A 20,078-nucleotide genomic window follows, 5' to 3' on the forward strand; every position below is an offset into this window, starting at 1 on the left:
GTGGCATGATTTTCTTTTACCAAATCACATGAATGCAAGTCAAGGGGCCTTAACCAGTAGGGGACTGGAGCCAGCTTGTACCAGCCTCTACAATACGACATTCTGAGCGTCTTTTCTCACCTCTGTGTTCAGTGACACCACATCGGTAATTAAAATGGGTCATACGGGGAGTATTTACACCCCAGAAAGAAGAAAACACTGCAAATCAGAGCTTTTTTCTCTTTCTTTTCTTTTTTTCTTTTTCCCTCAGAGAGCTGGCTTTACAGTACACCTTTGGTTCTACCTTGTTATTTTCAGGTGTATGAAAAAAACAATCATTCATTCAGCAGTTTGTTCCCACTGTGGCATCTCTGTGCAAGGCACTCAGTTTAGGAGTTGCTCTCTGACATAGAAGCACACCATTCAAGTGAATAGAATGCTTGTCCCAAACTGTTTTACTGCCTTTGAAATTTCTGGTTTATGGTTCAGTTTCATGAACAGTAAACGTGCACTGTGATACACTTTGCTTTACTGCAGAGATATTTCATTGTATTTGCACCATGAATATGGAGCTTTAAGCTCCATATTACATCTTTAAGATGTAAAATGTGGCAAATCAAGCATAAGGAATTCCCATGATATTTAGCACATTTAAAAAAAAGTTGAGAACACTGAGGTACTGCCAATAACATGATCGTTTTACTTATTTGGACAGGCAGGATAGAGACTTAACAGACATGGGCTGATTCTTCTTCCAAAAAGTGCTTCAAATACACCTGGAAACGTTTAAATTATGTTTGATAAGCTGGAATATGGCAAGAGTGCAATTGCTCTGATGATGTTGTCTGTGTTTCTTAACTCCACCTCTCAGCCCTCAACTAGCTCAGAAATATTGGCTAAATCTGCATTATAGATTCAGAAAAGCTGCAGAATCACACTCAGGATGATGACAATAAGAAGTAACTCCACTCCCTCTCAAACATCTTTTTGATGCCTTTAATCTCTTTTCCTTAACGAAGTAATTATCTTGTTATTTTGTTTCTAAGTTTCTAATAATAAAAACATGTTTTGCATATGATAATGCCAATACATTTTTAAAAGATATTTCAAAATGTATTTTAAAAGAAATAATAACTTAATACATGGTCAATTTTTTTAATCTAATAACCTTTGTACACCTTAAAACCCACAGAGTAGTGCAATTTTCTGCTAATATAGGCTATTTTCTATGTTGAATACTATATGGCACCCTGATCATTTCGTTCTGCGGCAACTATAAAGTTTACGTGACAGATAGAATGCTGCCATAATGTTCTAAATTCTTGGAAGTTTTAAAGCTGTGAGTTCTAAGTGTCATCTTCTGTCTCAGGAGCCTATTAAAATGAATTTCCATGAAACAAGGTGTACCACGTGAAAATATCCTCTTTCTTGTTCAATGTGTTATCCCTATTCTTCACCGAAAATCATATAAAGTAGAACTCACCCCACTTCAAACTTTGCTCGTTCCTTTTATTTTACAGAACTAGGCACTCACAGAGAGCTCTTCATCCAAAGAGCAAGACTTTTATGATAAAGCCAACCAAACAAAAACCAGGATGCTTTTTTAAAAACTTGATCCTGTAAATACTCAATATTTTAAAAGCCCCCCTAAGTCTACCGCTGCTTTATCAAATACACAAGTCAAAGTTTATGTCCTCTGAGTGTCTATGACATAAGTCAGAAAGATCTCTTTCCATCTGTCTACGATGAGCAGAACGCTTCTGCTTTCGCAGGAGGCCCCTTGCCGTGCATTAAACATGACTGTTTCTGTCCCATCAAGATTCCTAGAATCAGGGCTCTTGTTGGGTTTCCCTAAGCCTCTGGCATCCCCTGGTCCAGGACCGAAATGCTAGAGAGTTTGTTTGCTGTGATTCTGACTTTCTGCCAAGGGACTTTTATATATGTGCATAAAGTCCTGTCCTTAGGTAACTGAAAAGCCATTGTTTATGTGATGCCCAGCCTGTTAGACTTTACAATAAACTCATGAAATTCAGAGCCTCTCCGTGGGCTATGTTTAAGGATAGATTTCATGCCTGTCTTTTTTTTTTTTTTTTTTTTTTTTTGCAGTACGCGGGCCTCTCACTGTCGTGGCCTCTCCCGTCGCGGAGCACAGGCTCCGGACGCGCAGGCTCAGCGGCCATGGCTCACGGGCCCAGCCGCTCCGCGGCACGTGGGATCTTCCCGGACCGGGGCACGAACCCGCGTCCCCTGCATCGGCAGGCGGACTCTCAACCACTGCGCCACCAGGGAAGCCCTTCTTGCCTGTCTTAAAGGACAGTGATGTTAAATCATCTTGTTACCATATGTTGCTATTTTTGTTTATTCATTTTAGTTATTTGTTTTTTTTCTTGTGCGTGTTGGGATGAGTGGGATTGACACTTGACTCACAGACCGCCATCATATATATATATGTAAACATGAAGCTATGGTGGTTGGTATTTAGAGTTAGAGCATGTATGATGAGATAGAGGGGGCACTTGATCCTAAATATTTATAAGTATCGAAGAATGATGCGTATCTCTGCTCTTCTCCTATCCAAGTTAGAAGAATAAGCACCTCAGTTCATTTGCAGGGATAGGGTTCACATAAAGAATTCTCTAACTTGGTAAAGGAATGTACACTGTGAGAATACATTACTTAGTAATGTTGTGGAACTCTCCTTCTGCTGAGCTTTTGGAAAATACAGGACAGATTATTTCCCAGCAGTTTGAAGCGCTTGCTCTCCGTCTGCTAAACTCCTTGAGCAAGTCACGTATGATGAGTAATGTGCTCCAGTAGGCACTAGCAGCAGAGATGAACAAGACACCGCCTTGCTCCGAAGAGATGAAAGATACCTTTCTACCTTATATATTACAGTTACAGTAGCCTTTCCATTTTAGCGCTGTTAATGGTTTGTAGATAACTTGATAGTTAGGTCTATATCACAAATATATATGTGATATGCCCTCCTTGGTGCCCAGAACAGTGTTTCACACGTAGGAGACAATTGGCCAAATTAATCCATTTAGCGATGATTTCGTCATTCAATAATTATCTGTAAGTTTGTACTGTGTAAAGTAATCATCTCTTTGAGATGGGTTTGCGTGTGTTCCTACCCAAATACAGGGGAACAGACTTAGTGAAAGGTTGAGTGTTTTTGTTTGTCTGTTTGCTTTGTTTTGTTTTGTTTTACAGCTGTATGGTTCTACCTGAATTATTATTTTAAAAATTTAACCATAAAAGCAGACCCATCGAAATATCTTCAAAAATGCCTCCAAAGGATTCTACTTCCAGGAGGATAGAGTAGACTTACATTTTCCTATTCACCCCACTAAGTACAGTTATACCCCCTGGACGTTATATGTTAAAAGAAATATATAAGAAGAAGTTGAAAGGTGCAGAGTAGGAGACAGGCTGTCAAGGAAGCTTAGATCCAAGTAATGACATGATGGTTAATTCCTGGGTTTTCCTTTTACCTCATCTACCCCAGACTTTAAGTAGAAGAGACCAGAAACCCAGAAACGCTGACAGGTACAGACAAGAAAAGAAAGAAACAACAGAAGTCTCTTCTCTCTGTCCTAAGGACAAGGAAAATGCAGTTTTGCAAGAGGGAAAACTCTTAAGACAATTCCTCTCTTATCCAGCTGAACACCTCCAAAAACATATTGCTTCATCCTTACCCAAGCCAGGAAAGCCCTAATGGGGCCCTAGACTTTCACCTTCAACAAGCTGTGACAAGGTCCCCTAAACTCCCCAACAAGGTGGTATCAGACAAGGCCAAGTAGGAAACTAGAACTTTTATGTCTGCCAGGTAGCCACAAGGCCACCTTCCACCCCTTGCTTTGCTAGTGAAGGTGACATGGGGAGCCTGGATTTCTACCTCCAGTCAGCAGTAACAGGGGACCTTCCCTGACATATTGGAAATGTATCAGATTCTGCCTCATGGAGAGTCAGGCCTTTCACTACTTCCCAGCAGGAACGAGGCCACTCTTCTGCCCATAGTGTCAGTGGTGGCCAAATGGGTAGAGTTACACCACCCTCCTATTCCTCCCAACCAGGAACATATCGGTGGCTGTCTGGTGGGCGCTGGAACTCCTGCCCACGCTCGGAAGTAATGAGGAGGCCCCACCCACTCACGTGTCAACAGAGGCCAAGTAAGGAACATGAATTTCCACTCCCACCTGATGTAATTTACCCCCCCTTCCCCTGCTGAAGCAATATCAGAAGAAGGCAGCTAACAGTGAAGGTTTAAATAAGATATAGAGTCTCATAATATAATACCCAAAAGATCCAAGTATCAGTTGCAAATTATTCATTACACCAACAACCAGGAAGCTTTCAAATGGATGAAAACCTCAATAGATGCCAACGCCAAGAAGAGCAAGTGGACGCCCATAAGCATGTCTTTAATGTGACTTACGTCTCCCATCTCATTCAAAAATGAACTCAAGATGGGTTATGAGTCGTGCACTTAAATATAATAAAGACTATAAAATTTTTAGAAAAAACACATAGAAGAAAACCTTTGGGGTCTATGGCTAGGAAAACAAAGGGAAAATCTGATAAACTGGACTTGATTGAAATTCAAAACTTATTCTCTGCAAATTAACACCACAATGGATATTACGGCATACCTGTCAGACTGATTACCAGCAGGACAAATGCTGGTGACGGTGTGGAGAAAAGGGAACCCTGGTGCACTGTTGGTGGGGATGTAGACTGGTGCAGCTACTATGGAAGACAGTATGGAGGTTCCTCAAACAATGAAAAATAGTACTACCATATGATCCACCTATCCCACTTCTAGGTATATATACAAAGGAAATGAAATCACTATCTTTCTTTTTTTTTTTTTTGCGGTACGCGGGCCTCTCACTGTTGTGGCCTCTCCCGTGGCGGAGCACAGGCTCCGGACGCGCAGGCTCAGCGGCCACGGCTCACGGGCCCAGCCGCTCCGCGGCATGTGGGATCTTCCCAGACCGGGGCACGAACCCGCGTCCCCTGCATCGGCAGGCGGACTCTCAACCACTGCGCCACCAGGGAAGGGAAGGGAGGCCCTGAAATTGTTATCTTGAACAGGTATCTTCACTTCCATGCTCACTGCAGCATTATTCACAGTAACCAAGATACAGAAACAACCTAAGTGTCAACCAATAAATGAATGGATAATGAAAATGTTATGTGTAACATATATAGATATATGAACTTTATTCAGTCATAAAAAGAAGGAAATCCTGCCATTTATAACAACATGGGTGGACCTTGAGGACATTATGCTAAGTGAAATAAGTCAGACAGGGAAAGGCAAATACTGTATGATCTCACTTCTATGTGGAATCTAAAAACATCGAACTCATAGACACCGATAGTAGATTAATTGTTACCAGGGGTGGGAGTAATAGACATTGGTCGAAAGGTACAGACTTTCTGTTACGAGACGACTAAGTTCTGAGAATCTGAGGCACAGCGTGCTGACTATAGTTAACAACACTGTATTATACAGTTCAACGTTGCTAGGAGAGTAGCTCTTAAATGTTTTCACCACCACAACAGTAACAAAATGGTAATTATTTGAGATGAAGCATGTGTTAACTAACCTTATTATGGTAAACATTTCACAGCCTGTATACGTATCAAATCATCACACTGTACACCTTAAACGTTCACAATGTTATGTGTCAATTAACTCTCAATAAAGCTGGAAAAAACCCACTATATATACAACCACCATATAATCTAGCAACTGCACTTTGGAGCGATGAAATGAAATCTATGTTTACACAAAAATCTGTACATTAATGCTTCTAGCAACTTCGTAATAGCTTCAAAGTGAAACAATCAAGACATCCTTCAAAAGGTGAACGGTAAAATAAACTGTTGTACCTCTTTACCATAAAATACTACTAGCTGGATAAATAAAGGGACTGCTGATGCACCCAATAACTTGGATGAATCTTCTGAGAATTGTGTTGAGTGAAAAAAAGCCAGTCCTCAAATGTTACATACTGTGTGATTCCATTTACACAACATTTTTGTAATGACAAAACTATGGACATGTCCGTGCTTAAGGAAGGAGTTGGGGCTGGGAATGAAGTGGGTGTGGGGATAAAAAGGCCACGGGAGGGGCCCTTGTGGTGACAGAAAATCTCTGTTCCTTGTACAAATGTCAATATCATGGTTGTTGTATTTACTGTTCTATAGTTTTGTAAGCTATTATCATTGGGGGGATGGGAGAAGAGGACATGGGGTCTCTTCATGTTATTGCTTAAAACTACATGTTAATGTACCATTGTTTCACAATTAAAAAGCTTAATTAAAAAGTCAATCATTAACAATATCACATGGACATATTTTACACCTGTACTACATAGCAACCACATGAATGCCCTTAGCTGATTTTCAGAAAAAGAGATTACGGCCCTAAGAGGAATGTTTTCCATTGCATATGCCATTATAATCCACCACCTGATACCACTCAATTAAGCCAGGAGCGGCACAGGACTAAAAGCCAGGCAAATCTTAGGTAAGTCAAAATCTGTGACCTCAGTGAAGAGACGAATCAAGACAATCAGAGTCTCGCTTTTGAAAATTTAAACACACGCGCGCACACACACACACACACACACACACACACACACACACACACACACACACCCCTTTACACATAAACAAGGGATAAGCTATGTGCTCACTGTTAAACTGCTATCTCTCAGTTCAAATCCATCCTCCTCTATCTTGCTTTGAAATGCTGAGCCTGGGTCTCTGCAAAGCACAGTTCTCCTTTGCCACCTGATTCCCTACTTCTGCCAATAGAGAGAGCTAGAGGGCGACGGGACAGCAGGAGGGGGACTGTTCCTGACCTACACCCCACACAACAGTTGGTTCCACTTTGCATTTTTTCCTACACACCTAGAAACAGCTGAACCGCCCCCCGCTCCGAGTGATGTAACTGCACTGGCTGCCTGGTACCCGGTCCTCAGAGACGTGCTGCCTGTGGATTGCCTTCTAAGTCGCCGGGCTGCCACACTGTCTCAACGCCATTCCTCACAAAATTCTGAGTCCCAGATCTTTGCGGTCGCCAATCTGAGCTCCTGGGGTACTACACCAGCTAGCTAGCGTAATTCTTCTCAGAGACGTTAATCCCAGCAAGGCTGAATCCTCCCCACCCAAGCTTCTAAATAAAGTTCCTGTGTCTTTCAGGCAACACCCCTACCCAAGACTCCTAAATTGCAGTTCCGTAAAGGCCCTCCTCCAATATTCTAAATTCTAATCATCTCAAACTCTTGCTTGTCGTCCCTGCAGCCAAAGTAGCCACTTCCTGCAACTTCTACCTCTATGACTTATCAGTGCCCCTTTTCGCCTTTTTAATTCTCCGATACCTGGTACATCATTCTTAAATTACATTTTATCTCTTAATATAACCAGTGTGGTTTCTGTCTCCTGAGTGTAACCCAACAGAGGCAGGCCATTAGCAGCAAGATTTGAAGCTGAATACACGGGAGGTGGCCAAAGAGGCCATGAGAAGCTATGTGCAAGGCAAAATTATGAGAGAAGCAAATAAAAGAGGGGTAAGAAAAGCGTTCAGAAGCCGACAGAGAGGAAGAGTTGGAGCGGGGGAGACAGAGAGAGGAATGAATGGAATATATATGTTCAAAGAGAAGTTGAATTGCAAAAAGGATAAGTTCCCTGTTGCTTATGAGAATGGTACAGACATTTAAGAAGGTTCTAGAACTGTCTTTTCTTTTTCTTGTTCAAATTCTGTTTCAGTTCCAGCCCACACATGTTAACAGAATAATTCTCTTTTCACTTGAGTCACTCATGGGAGTCTTTCTTCCCTATAAACACAAGAATAGAAGTAAAAGCAAACAACATCCTCCCTTCTGTAGAGATAGAAGGACTAAGATATAAGGCAAAGAAAGGGGACCATCACATATACTTAAAAAAAACAAATGAACCAGAAAACAAGAGCTTCAGGCCTTTTTCTCTCTTTGTTGATTCACGTTCCTCTTGAGGGGCTGCTACCATATCTTTATCTTACCATCGCCTCCTCATCTTTAGACAGCACTTTACATGCTAGAAAACACCTCCATATCTATGTTCTTATGCGACTTTCCAAACAAAGTGGTTTCCCAGAAGACAGATAACGTGTCTTCTATTTAGCTTAATCTATACAATGTGATGCACTTGACGCAGGAAAGAATAGTTGTCTTCAGGGAAGCTCTTCAGTTATGAATTCAGGACAGACAGCTGTTATACAAGCAACCCAGAGAGAGCTAAATATTAACAGGACAATGTAAGAGCAATTCCTCTTGCCCTGGTGCCAGGTTGTAATAACATTTCTACTTCACCCGTAAAACAGCAGCAGGAATGATTCAAGTAAGTATTTGCCAATTAAAATGACAAGTAGAAATGTCTCCCTTGCCATAGATGGAGCTTAATAGCACTATGACTTGATCTTACTTTTTTTTCTCCTCAACACAGTGAAACGCCACAGATGAATGAACAGATTACTTCCATTTCTCAGAGCTGGACAGCTCCTATTTCTAGGCTCAAGCGCCCTTGACTGTTGATTATACAACATTGAGCTACAGACCATGCCACATCCTGTGCCCTCAGCCCACAAACTGCCACTTGTATGAGTCTCTTAGACTTTCATCCTTCTCCACCAGTTCATTCAGACAAGTTCAGCTTTTGCAATAGCCCAAGAGAAAATACTGTCATGCTGTCACCACATCAAGCTTTCCAATCTCACCAGGTTTTCAAAGGGAGAATAAAAAGCCAGTTACCTTCCCTAAACACTTTGTTCCATATCAATGACCCAACTGCTGCCCCAGTTTCAAAGAAGGAGGGAGGCATCACCATTTGCCTGCTTGTTTTATTCTGAATCCTGGACAGAACAATCTGCTGCTCTTTCAACTCCCCGGCAGCGCAAAGAAACATCTGTCCCAGGAACAGTGTGACTCACACCGCTGCACATAAATCACCACGAGTAAGTTTTATGAGGTGGGTACTTCTTCCCCCTGCTTCCTTCTTTTGTAATTGACTGAAGCCCAAATGAACAAGATGAAATGGCCAGACATTTAGCCATATGTTGGCATCCACATGTGTACATTTGGGAGAGAAGAGAAGCTGTCAGCTGTACCGAACGAACATTACAATCATCTGAAATGTAATTAAGAACCTCACAGTCAGTGAATCTCCGAAAGATCCTAACAAAGTAAATTACACCTCTCACTTACCTGTAGCAAATTGTCCATGGGCCAGTTTCCCTGTTTGTGAAACTTGAATCCAGTCAATTTACTGAGACTCCAAAGTGGTTTCAGGATGTTTCCATATTGTTAATCTACATAGGTTATCTCTGCTTCTCCAGTAACTCCTATATAAAAGAGAATAAAAGGATATACTTAGGAATTTATAATGCTCAATAACTGCTGGTGGATCAATTAGATTATAGCGCCCATAACTCACACTAAATATATTTGAACATTTTCTTATTTGTTTAATAGAAAGATTTAGGAAGAAAAAATTTCTCTTTTAAAAACAATATTGCATGTTAATGAGGTTTTGTATCTCCAATTAACGCCTAGTAGAAGCCCAGGTGATTGGCAAAGGCTTAATAAAAGTTTGTTGATTAGAGCCTCAATATAATAGATTTCACTAAAAATTTCTTATTGCATGCTCTGAGGAGGTGGAAAGGAATTTAACATTTGAGACGTTACCATGGGCCTGGGGCTTTGTTTGTTAGTTACTATATATGTATATACTCATATATATATATATATATATATATATATATATATATATATATATATATATAATCTTATTCAATTAGTACAAATACCTTTCTAAGCACTTACTACCTATAACTCTGTCTGGCAAGTTTTTATTAGCCTCATTTTTCAGATCATAGAGGAAAGACTTACATATTGGGGAGGTCAGATTTTAAGACCAGCTAAGCTGAATTCATTGCTCTTTCGTCACTCAGGTGTGGGAGAGGACCATCAATTATTGTTTTGTTTAAATAATTAATATCAAAACTTTTTTTGCATTGAATCTGTCTTAAGACAAAAGAAAAAGAGTGGGTTGGACATTGGGCTATGGTGACTTACAAGGAAAAACTGATACTAAATTTCATGTCATTATGTATCATATAATTATGGTCAGATTCTTTAACCACATGATTTTTATTTCCCCCATCACAATTGTTTAGGCCTGAAATTTCAGTCTATCTTGGATTCATGGGGCTCTTTTAACTAAATTCAACAAAATCATTTCATGCACATCTAAACCATATTACTTCTCGAACTCTCACTCGTATTAACTGGTTTATATTAAGAAACCATCAGCCATAGTGGTCCTCTCCTCCCAGTCTAGAAGGATCGTTATGACAGGAACAAAGAACTCCATAGACACCTTCTTGTTCTAGGAAATAGCCACAGAAAGCCCTCTGCTCTCACACTAAACAATCCGTACTCTTTTGAACCGCAAATTTCTTATTTGTCCCCTTTAGCCAACCAAGAACTGTCAAATGTATCAATTAGAAAGTCTCCCGCACTTCCCAAAATCCCATCTTAATAGAACACTTGCCAATTAGATACAACCTCAGTATTTCCTCCTTTTACTCCATAAAACAGACTACCCTTTTCAACACTTTGAGCTGTTGCTTAAACAAAAGTGACAGCAGAGGAGTCTTCCTTCCACAAACATATGAATAAACATCCATTGTTACGTTTGCCTCGAACTTGGTTTTGCTATTGTCATTCTGGGTTATTGTAAGAATTCCCATTAGGATAGTATTGTATTTAACGCAGAGAGAAATGTTTAAATTTGTTCTGCAATTTGCAGACTCTTCTTGTCACCTGTTAAAGAAATATAGTAGAGTTTATATTTAAAAAGAGGAGGAGGACCCTGAATTACATGAGACAACAAATAACAAACCTAAGAAATAGACTAAGGCATTGTTCGAGTTGCAGTTCTGATTCAATTTATTGAGTATCTACAAAACAGTCTATTTCATTGTTACAGTTTTTTAAAGTAATCATTTATTGGAAATTTGCAGTATGCTAGGCACCAGTTAAGTAATTTACATGATTATCTCATTAATTTATGTGGGGAAAATTTTGTGCTTCAATGGAAAACTATATGCATTGTCTACAGCACACCTTTCTGTTTATGTGATTCTATGGCAGAATTCTACAGAATTTACAACTCTGTAAAACATAAAGAGCTATTAGCAGTACAAAATAATTCTTCTCTAAAGTCAAATGTTATTCTGTCTAGTAGAGGTTCACTTGACTTCCCTCTTCACTGTGCAAGAAGCTAGTTTTACCTCCTTAGCACATTAATTTCAATATTCTTGATCTATAAATGTGTCTTTATTTTGGATTTTTCTCTTAACTGGTTGTAACACTCCTGGTTCTTTCATTGATTGATGAGTTATGTAAAATTTTTTACACTTGATCATTTTATATCTGTGTGAGAGTCATGAATTTACCTTTTTTGAAATGATCTTTTACGATTTTTTATAAGACTCTATGGGGGGTAGGTATTGTTGAATACATTTTACATCCAAACTGAGACCCAGCAAGATCACGTGACTTGCCTGAGGGTCACAAACATCCACTGGGAATTCCTGACTCTGGCACCGGGCTACATACTCAGGGTGCAAAGCTGAACAAGGCTGTCTCTATCCTCCAGGTCAAGGAGACCAGAGTAAATCTTTATTTATTGAGGGTTGCCTATGTGTAAGGCGCTTCCAAAGACATCCAGGAACAAAAAACATTTGATAAATCTTCACTATCCAAAACTCACCACTTAGTATATGAACTACTGAACTGAAATAGACTCAAACAGTGTGGTACCTCTCACTATCTGAACTCATTCTATGAACTCTTAATAACAAATCAGGTAGATTTGTATAAGGAAAGATACTCAATTGCTATCTTTTAATACTCAAAGTCACCTTGTGATGTAGACATTCTTCCCATTCTTACGGATAAGAAAAATGAGGCTCAGAGAAGTGATGTTAAAAAAAAAAAATCACAGCACGTTAGAATAGAAAGAGATAGCAAGATCACATAGCCCAATGGCCTCATTTTATAGCTGGAAAAGCAGGGCTTGGGGAAACAGAGGGATTCTCTTAAATCTCTCACGCAGCAAGGAGCAGGGTCTGATTCAACATCCACCGCTTTTACCTTCTCATACATCTTGCCACTTATCTGGGACTAGTAGCTAGGGAAATGGGCCACGTATCTGTCAGAATCAGGGATAAAAGAGCGGAAAATTAACACTTGCTTAAGACCAGCAGGGAGCCCCAGGGTCTCTTTCCAACCTCTCTGACATCATTATTTTTCCCTCCAGATGATCTGAAGTTTTCTGTCTCAATCCACTTCCCTTTCTACTTTAATATTATCATTTTATATGTTTACTAATCTCCTACGAAAGCAATACCCAACCCTATGTTCAGTATTTCAAAAGAAGCAGTGACTAGTATCATTTACAATAAGATAAGGGCTATCTAAAAGATCAAGTGTCCTTGTGGCTGGATTTATTTTTATTTTTATTTTATTTTACTTTTTGCGGTACGCGGGCCTCTCACTGCTGTGGCCTCTCCCGTTGCGGAGCACAGGCTCCGGACGCGCAGGCTCAGTGGCCATGGCTCACGGGCCCAGCCGCTCCACGGCACGTGGGATCTTCCCGGACCGGGGCACGAACCCGTGTCCCCTGCATCCGCAGGCGGACTCTCAACCACTGCGCCACCAGGGAAGCCCTTGTGGCTGGATTTAAATCAACTCAGAGGCAACCATGTTTTCTAATATCAGTCTGGAGTGACAACAGAAGTAGATAGCAGACTGCTTAATAAGAATACGAAAAACACACTGTGTCATTAAATCCATGGACTCTGTTCAGTAGAAAAAAAATTCAAATTATGGGGTTCATGGGACAGAAAGGAAATGCTGGAGGAGTCTTTGGTGGTGAGTTTTGGAAAGCACTTGACTATGTTCTACTGCTGCCCATGAAGTTTGACGGCCTCTACAGATACCCACTGTCCTGGACAGCTTTGCACTTAAGTCACCTTTTGCTCACAAATTCAGGTATAAGTTCCCACTGTCAGTACCAACAGGAGGACAGCAGTGATTTCTCATTAACCCCCTTTGCAGAGTGTGGCTGGAAATGTGGGCAGATCTCAGAATCTTGGGCACATTAACTACCTTTTATCTGCTTAGAGTCCCACATTCTAAAAACTTTTGAGACTACATCCTCACCACTGCTAAACCAGAAAATCAAGCAGATCCCATAGTTTCCTTTTTTCTTTTCCTTTTTTTATTTCTGCTCACCTCTTCGCAACTCTTCTGTCTTCCCTTCCCTCCTCTACTCTCCCTTCTTCTCCCATTTTTGTCCTCTCCCTTGCCTGACTTTCCTCTTCTCCACTGGAAAAGGTATTTCTATGAGGTCATAGGTATCCAATTAATAGGCTTATACTATATCACCTCTCAACAAGCAGAAAAGAGAAAGCCTACCAGTTATTAGCAACCCTTAAAAAGTGAGAGGACGGTATCACACAAGCTGCAATGGGTCACCGTTTGTTAGGAAAAATGCAACACATTTGTCCTGTGATGATGGGTTTTTCTATTTTTTCAGCCATTCACAACACACCTGTCACATTGGCCTGATTTTGTTTCAGGTCCTCAAACCCCCCAGAGACTTTCCCTTCGGAAATGTACAACCTTCGGCTCCTTTCCAAGCCGTCAAAATTCTAATGGAGCTGTGTTCCACGTAAACCTATGCTAAGTTCAATCATTATGCAGATGTCCAAGTCTATTGAAGGTTTCCACCTAAAAGTGTCATTTCCCTATAGAGTCAAAGGTACTTGGATGAGCTATTGATCCTTTTGTTAAAATACAATCCATATATCATGAGGCCACAAAATGTCTTGAACTTCTGCCAGGAAAACAGGATGCCCTCAGAGAGGTTGGTGAATTGAACAATGTTGAATTGCAGCTTGTATTTAAAATGAATTGATGGAAAAAACATTCTAAAAAAAAAACTTAACTTTTTAATTAATCATAATCTCCCACCATTATGCATTTTAAATATTTTTGCTGTTGTTTTCCTTTAACAAGCTCTGTTTGGCTACCTCTGAGTTGCCAGAAAAACAATGTAAATGAATTATTTTTGTGTGTGTGGTCCCATATAATCCTCAAGACAATTTAAAAGTCTCTATCTAGAATGCATAATTTTAAACATTTAGAAGCTGATGTTTAGTGAAGTTACAAGGTACATGACCAAGACCACACGGCTACTTACTTGTTTAACAAGTGTTAAAACCTAGACCTTACATCAGCCTCCATGTTCTTTTCTATTTACACCACAGGTATTTTCTCTTTAAAATGGTTAGTCTAATTATTGGTCCAAGTTGGACTCCCCTCATGTAAATATCTCTAAGTGTTTAAAATGAATACTTTCTACACAAAGTGAGATGCTTCAAAGAGAATAATGTCGCATCTAAAGGAAATAGGGAAGCTACCTTTTAGCCTTGTAACCAGTTATATCTATGATATTAATATAGTTGGGTTAAGGGAAAATTGCAAAGTTAAGATATATTCGATGATAAAGTCAGATTTTTCAGATAGAAGTAGGTTGCAAGTTGATATTTCCTTAGGTGCACTCAATCACTGTGGTCTTCCCATATGTCTGAATCAAAGAGCTAGTGCTTCCTCTAAAAACTAAACCACATCATTAAAATAAAGGAATTTATCTTGTAGTAAATACTAGGCTGGGAAAAATATTAACTATTCCTTATATACGTTCTTCATATAAAAGGAAGAGCAAAGTTTTGGAGTCCGACAGGGGGCAGATGTGGCTTCAGACTTCTAATATAGAGTTTATAGCACCTACCGTCAACCCCTACCCACCATCCTGGTTTGACAGGAGAATTAAAAGAGCTGCATTTAGAAGAGAGAAGATGGAGGAAGAGTAAGACGCGGAGATCACCTTCCTCCCCACAGAGTCATCAGAAACACATCTACACGTGAAACTGCTCCTACAGAACACCCACCGAACGCTGGCAGAAGACCTCAGATCTCCCAAAAGGCAAGAAACTCCCCATGTACCTGGGTAGGGCAAAAGAAGAAAAGAAAAAACAGAGACAAAGAATAGGGACGGGACCTGCACCAGTGGGAGGGAGCCGTGAAGCAGGAAAGGTTTCCACACACTAGAAGCCCCTTCGCGGGCGGAGACTGCGGGTGGCGGAGGGGGAAGCTCCGGAGCCGCGGAGGAGAGCGCGGCCACAGGGTGCGGAGGGCAAAGCGGAGAGATTCCCGCAGAGGATCGGTGCCGACCGGCACTCACCAGCCCGAGAGGCTCGTCTGCTCACCTGCCGGGGCGGGCGGGGCCGGGAGCTGAGGCTCGGGCTTCAGTCGGATCCCGGGGAAAGGTCTGGAGTTGGCGGCGTGAACACAGCCTGAAGGGGTGAGTGCGCCACGGCTGGCCGGGAGGGAGTCCGGGAGAAGGTCTGGAGCTGCCGAAGAGGCAGGAGACCTTTTCTTCCCTCTTTGCTTCCTGGGCGCGAGGAGAGGGGATTAAGCTCGCCGCTTAAAGGAGCCCCAGGAACGGGCGCGGAGCTGCCGAAGAGACAAGAGACTTTTTCTTGCCTCTTTGCTTCCTGGGGTGCGAGGAAAGGGGATTAAGGGCACCGCTTAAAGGAGCTCCAGAAACGGGCGCGAGCTGCAGCTGTCGTTACGGACAGCAGAGACGGGTGTGGGACGCTAGGGTTGCTGCTGCCGCCACCAAGAGGCCTGTGTGCGAGCACAGGTCACTCTCCACACCGGCCCTCCCGGGACCCCGTGCAACCCGCCACTGCCGGGGTCCCGGGATCCTGGGACAGCTTCCCCGGGAGAACGCGCGGCGCGCCTCGGGCCTGTGCAGCGTCACGCTGGCCTCTGACGTCGCACGCTCGCCCCGCCTCCGTGCCACTCCCTCCCTCCCCCCCCCCCCCCGGCCTGAGTGAGCCGGAGCCCCCGAATCAGCTGCCCCTTTAACCCCGTCCTGTCTGAGCAAAGAGCAGACGCCCTCGGACGACCTACGCGCAGAGTCGGGGCCAAGTCCAAAGCTGAACCCCAGGAGCTGTGCGAACAAAGAGGAGGGGGGGAGGTCTCTCCCAGCAGCCTCAGAAGCAGCGGGTTAAAGCTCCGCAATCAACTTAAAGTGCCCTGCATCTGTGGAAAACCTGAATAGACAGCGAAATATCCCAAGTTGAGGAGGTGGACTTTGGGAGCAAGATATACTATTATTTTACCCTTTTTCTCTTTTTGTGAGTGTGTATGTGTGTGCTGCTGTGTGAGATTTTGTCTGTATAGCTTTGCTTTCATCATTTGTCCTAGGGTTCTGACCGACCCGTTTTTTTTTTTCTTTTTTTAATAAATTTTTTCTTCTTAATAATAATTTTTTATTTTAATAACTTTATTTTATCCTATTTTATTTTATCTTCTTCCCTTCTTCCCTCCATTCTTCCTTCCTTTCTTCCTCCCTTCCTTCCTTCCTCCCTTCCTCCCTTTCTTCCTCTCTTCCTTCCTTTCTTCCTTCCTTTCTTCCTCCCTTTCTTCCTCCCTTCCTTCCTTGCTTGCTTCCTTCCTTCATTTCTTCCTTTCTTCCTTCCTTCCTTCCTTCCTTCCATCATTCCTTCCTTCCTTTCTTTCCTTTCTATTTTTTCTCCCTTTTATTTCGAGCTGTGTGGATTAAAGGCTCTTGGCACTCCAGCCAGGCATCAGGGCTGTGTCTCTGAGGTGGGAGAACCAACTTCAGGACACTGGTCCACAAGAGACCTCCCAGCTCCACATAATAACAAATGGCAAAATTCTCCCAGAGATCTCCATCTCAGCACCAAGACTCAGCTTCACTCAATGACATGCAAGCTACAGTGCAGGACACACTATGCAAAACAACTAGCAAGCCAGGAACACAGCCCCATCCATTAGCAGAGAGGCTGCCTAAAATCATAATAAGGCTGCTGACATCCCAAAACACACCACCAGATGTGGACTTGCCCTAGAGAAAGACAAGATCCAGCCTCATCCACCAGAACACAGCCACTAGTCCCCCCAACCAGGAAACCTACTCAACCCACTGAACCAACCTAAGCCACTGGGGACAGTCACCAAAAACAACGGGAACTACGAACCTGCAGCCTGCAAAAAGGAGACCCCAAACACAGTAAGCAAAATGAAAAGACAGAAAAACACACAGCAGATGAAGGAGCAAGGTAAAAACCCACCAGACCTAACTAATGAAGAGGAAATAGGCAGCCTACCTGAAAAAGAATTCAGAATAATGATAGTAAAGATGATCCAAATTCTTGGAAATAGAATAGACAAATTGCAAGAAACATTTAACAAGGACCTAGAAGAAATAAAGAGGAAGCAAGCAATGATGAGCAACACAATAAATGAAATTAAAAATACTCTAGATGGGATCAATAGCAGAATAACTGAGGCAGAAGAACAGATAAGTGACCTGGAAGATAAAATAGTAGAAATAACTACGGCAGAGCAGAATAAAGAAAAAAGAATGAAAAGAACTGAGGACAGTCTCAGAGACCTCTGGGACAACATTAAATGCACCAACATTCGAATTATAGGGGTCCCAGAAGAAGAAGAGAAAAAGAAAGGGACTGAGAAAATATTTGAAGAGATTATAGTTGAAAACTTCCCTAATATGGGAAAGGAAATAGTCAATCAAGTCCAGGAAGCACAGAGAGTCCCATACAGGATAAATCCAAGGAGAAACATGCCAAGACACATATTAATCAAACTATCAAAAATTAAATACAAAGAAAACATATTAAAAGCAGCAAGGGAAAAACAACAAATAACACACAAGGGAATCCCCAATAAGGTTAACATCTGATCTTTCAGCAGAAACTCTGCAAGCCAGAAGGGAGTGGCAGGACATATTTAAAGTGATGAAGGAGAAAAATCTACAACCAAGACTACTCTACCCAGCAAGGATCTCATTCAGATTTGATGGAGACATTAAAACCTTTACAGAAAAGCAAAAGCTGAGAGAGTTCAGCACCACCAAACCAGCTTTACAACAAATGCTAAAGGAACTTCTCTAGGCAGGAAACACAAGAGAAGGAAAAGACCTACAAGAACAAACCCAAAACCATTAAGTAAATGGTAATAGGAACATACATATCGATATTTACCTTAAATGTAAATGGATTAAATGCTCCCTCCAAAAGACACAGACTGGCTGAATGGATACAAAAACAAGACCCATATATATGCTGTCTACAAGAGACCCACTTCAGACCTACGGATACATACAGACTGAAATTGAGGGGATGGAAAAAAATATTCCATGCAAATGGAAATCAGAAGAAAGCTGGAGTAACAATTCTCATATCAGACAAAATAGACTTTAAAATTAAAACTATTACAAGAGACAAAGAAGGACACTACATAATGATCAAGGGATCGATCCATGAAGAAGATACAACAATTGTAAATATTTATGCACCCAAAATAGGAGCACCACAATATATAAGTCAAATACTAACAGCCATAAAAGGCAAAATTGACAGTAACACAATCCTGGTAGGGGACTTTAACGCCCCACTTTCACCAACGGACAAATCATGCAAAATGAAAATAAATACAGAAACACAAGCTTTAAATGATACAGTACACAACATGGACTTAATTGATATTTATAGGACATTCCATCCAAAAACAACAGAATACACATTTTTCTCAAGTGCTCATGGAATATTCTCCAGGATAGATCATATCTTGGGTCACAAATCTAGCCTTGGTAAATTTAAGAAAATTGAAATCGTATCAAGTATCTTTTCCGACAACAATGCTATGAGACTAGATGTCAATTACAGGAAAAGATCAGTAAAAAATACAAACACATGGAGGCTAAACAATACACTACTTAATAATGAAGTGATCACTGAAGAAATCAAAGAGGAAATCAAAAAATACTTAGAAACAAACAACAATGGAGACACGACAACCCAAAACCTATGGGATGCAGCCAAAGCATTCTAAGAGGGAAGTTTATAGCAATACAATCCTACCTTAAGAAACAGGAAACATCTCGAATAAACAACCTAACCTTGCACCTAAAGCAATTAGAGAAAGAAGAACAAAAAACCCCCCAAATTTAGCAGAAGGAAAGAAATCATAAAGATCAGATCAGAAATAAATGAAGGAAACGATAGCAAAGATCAATAAAACTAAAAGCTAGTTCTTTGAGAAGATAAACAAAATTGATAAACCATTAACCAGACTCATCAAGAAAAAAAGGGGGAAGACTCAAATGTGCTGCACGGCTTCCCTGGTGGCGCAGTGGTTGAGAGTCTGCCTGCCGATGCAGGGGACGCGGGTTTGTGCCCCTGTTCAGGAAGATCCCACATGCCACGGAGCAGCTGGGCCCATGAGCCATGGCCACTGAGCCTGCGAGTCCGGAGCCTGTGCTCCGCAATGGGAGAGGCCACAGCAGTGAGAGGCCCGCATATGACACAAAAAAAAAAGAGTGAAGGGAGGTGAAGATGCAGTGATTCTCTCGTGATTCTTAAAGTCTACAAGACACTGATACTCCCACAGGGTTCAAGACCTGATGTTAATACAGGCTATCCTCTCTTGCACATTTGACCACCCCCTCTTTCAAATCTGACAGTTGCTTGTGCCCATTTACTGTGATTATTCCAAAAATATATATCTTCACCACTTACGTGTAAACACATACTTTATAATGAAAGCCAAAGCAGAGTCACTAGTACTAAAGACAGAATCTTTGCAAATTATATTCCAACAAATAATAAATTTAATAGAGAATCATGAAACCCAAAGTGCTAACCATCAGGAAGAGGGAATGTATCATCTTCTAATATTGTTTTATTGAATATAAATGAATAAAGGGCTCTTTTATTGTATTTGTGTCATCAGCATTCCAAATCTCAATGGGACTTTTGACATAAACATACAATCAAGAACTGAGTTATTATATTTATAATGACAATATTCTATCTGATATCTTCAATCAGAAACATGACAAATATTCACAATTCATAT

The 20,078-nt window shown here is 41.2% G+C and overlaps 1 protein-coding gene across 22 annotated transcripts in view; it reads right to left on the reverse strand.

Annotated features, from left to right (window-relative positions):
• Positions 1 to 20,078, reverse strand: part of LRRC4C (leucine rich repeat containing 4C) — a 1,217,033-nt gene that overhangs the window by 488,219 nt on the left and 708,736 nt on the right. For all 22 annotated transcript variants that reach the window (XR_010841223.1, XM_067037027.1, XM_067037022.1 and 19 more), the window contains one exon: positions 9,237 to 9,373. The gene's annotated coding sequence lies outside the window, so the exon portion shown is untranslated. The remainder of the gene's footprint in view (positions 1 to 9,236; positions 9,374 to 20,078) is intronic.

The sequence above is a fragment of the Kogia breviceps genome, chromosome 7 (assembly GCF_026419965.1).
Source record: "Kogia breviceps isolate mKogBre1 chromosome 7, mKogBre1 haplotype 1, whole genome shotgun sequence".
In the NCBI taxonomy this organism is placed as follows: domain Eukaryota; kingdom Metazoa; phylum Chordata; class Mammalia; order Artiodactyla; family Physeteridae; genus Kogia; species Kogia breviceps.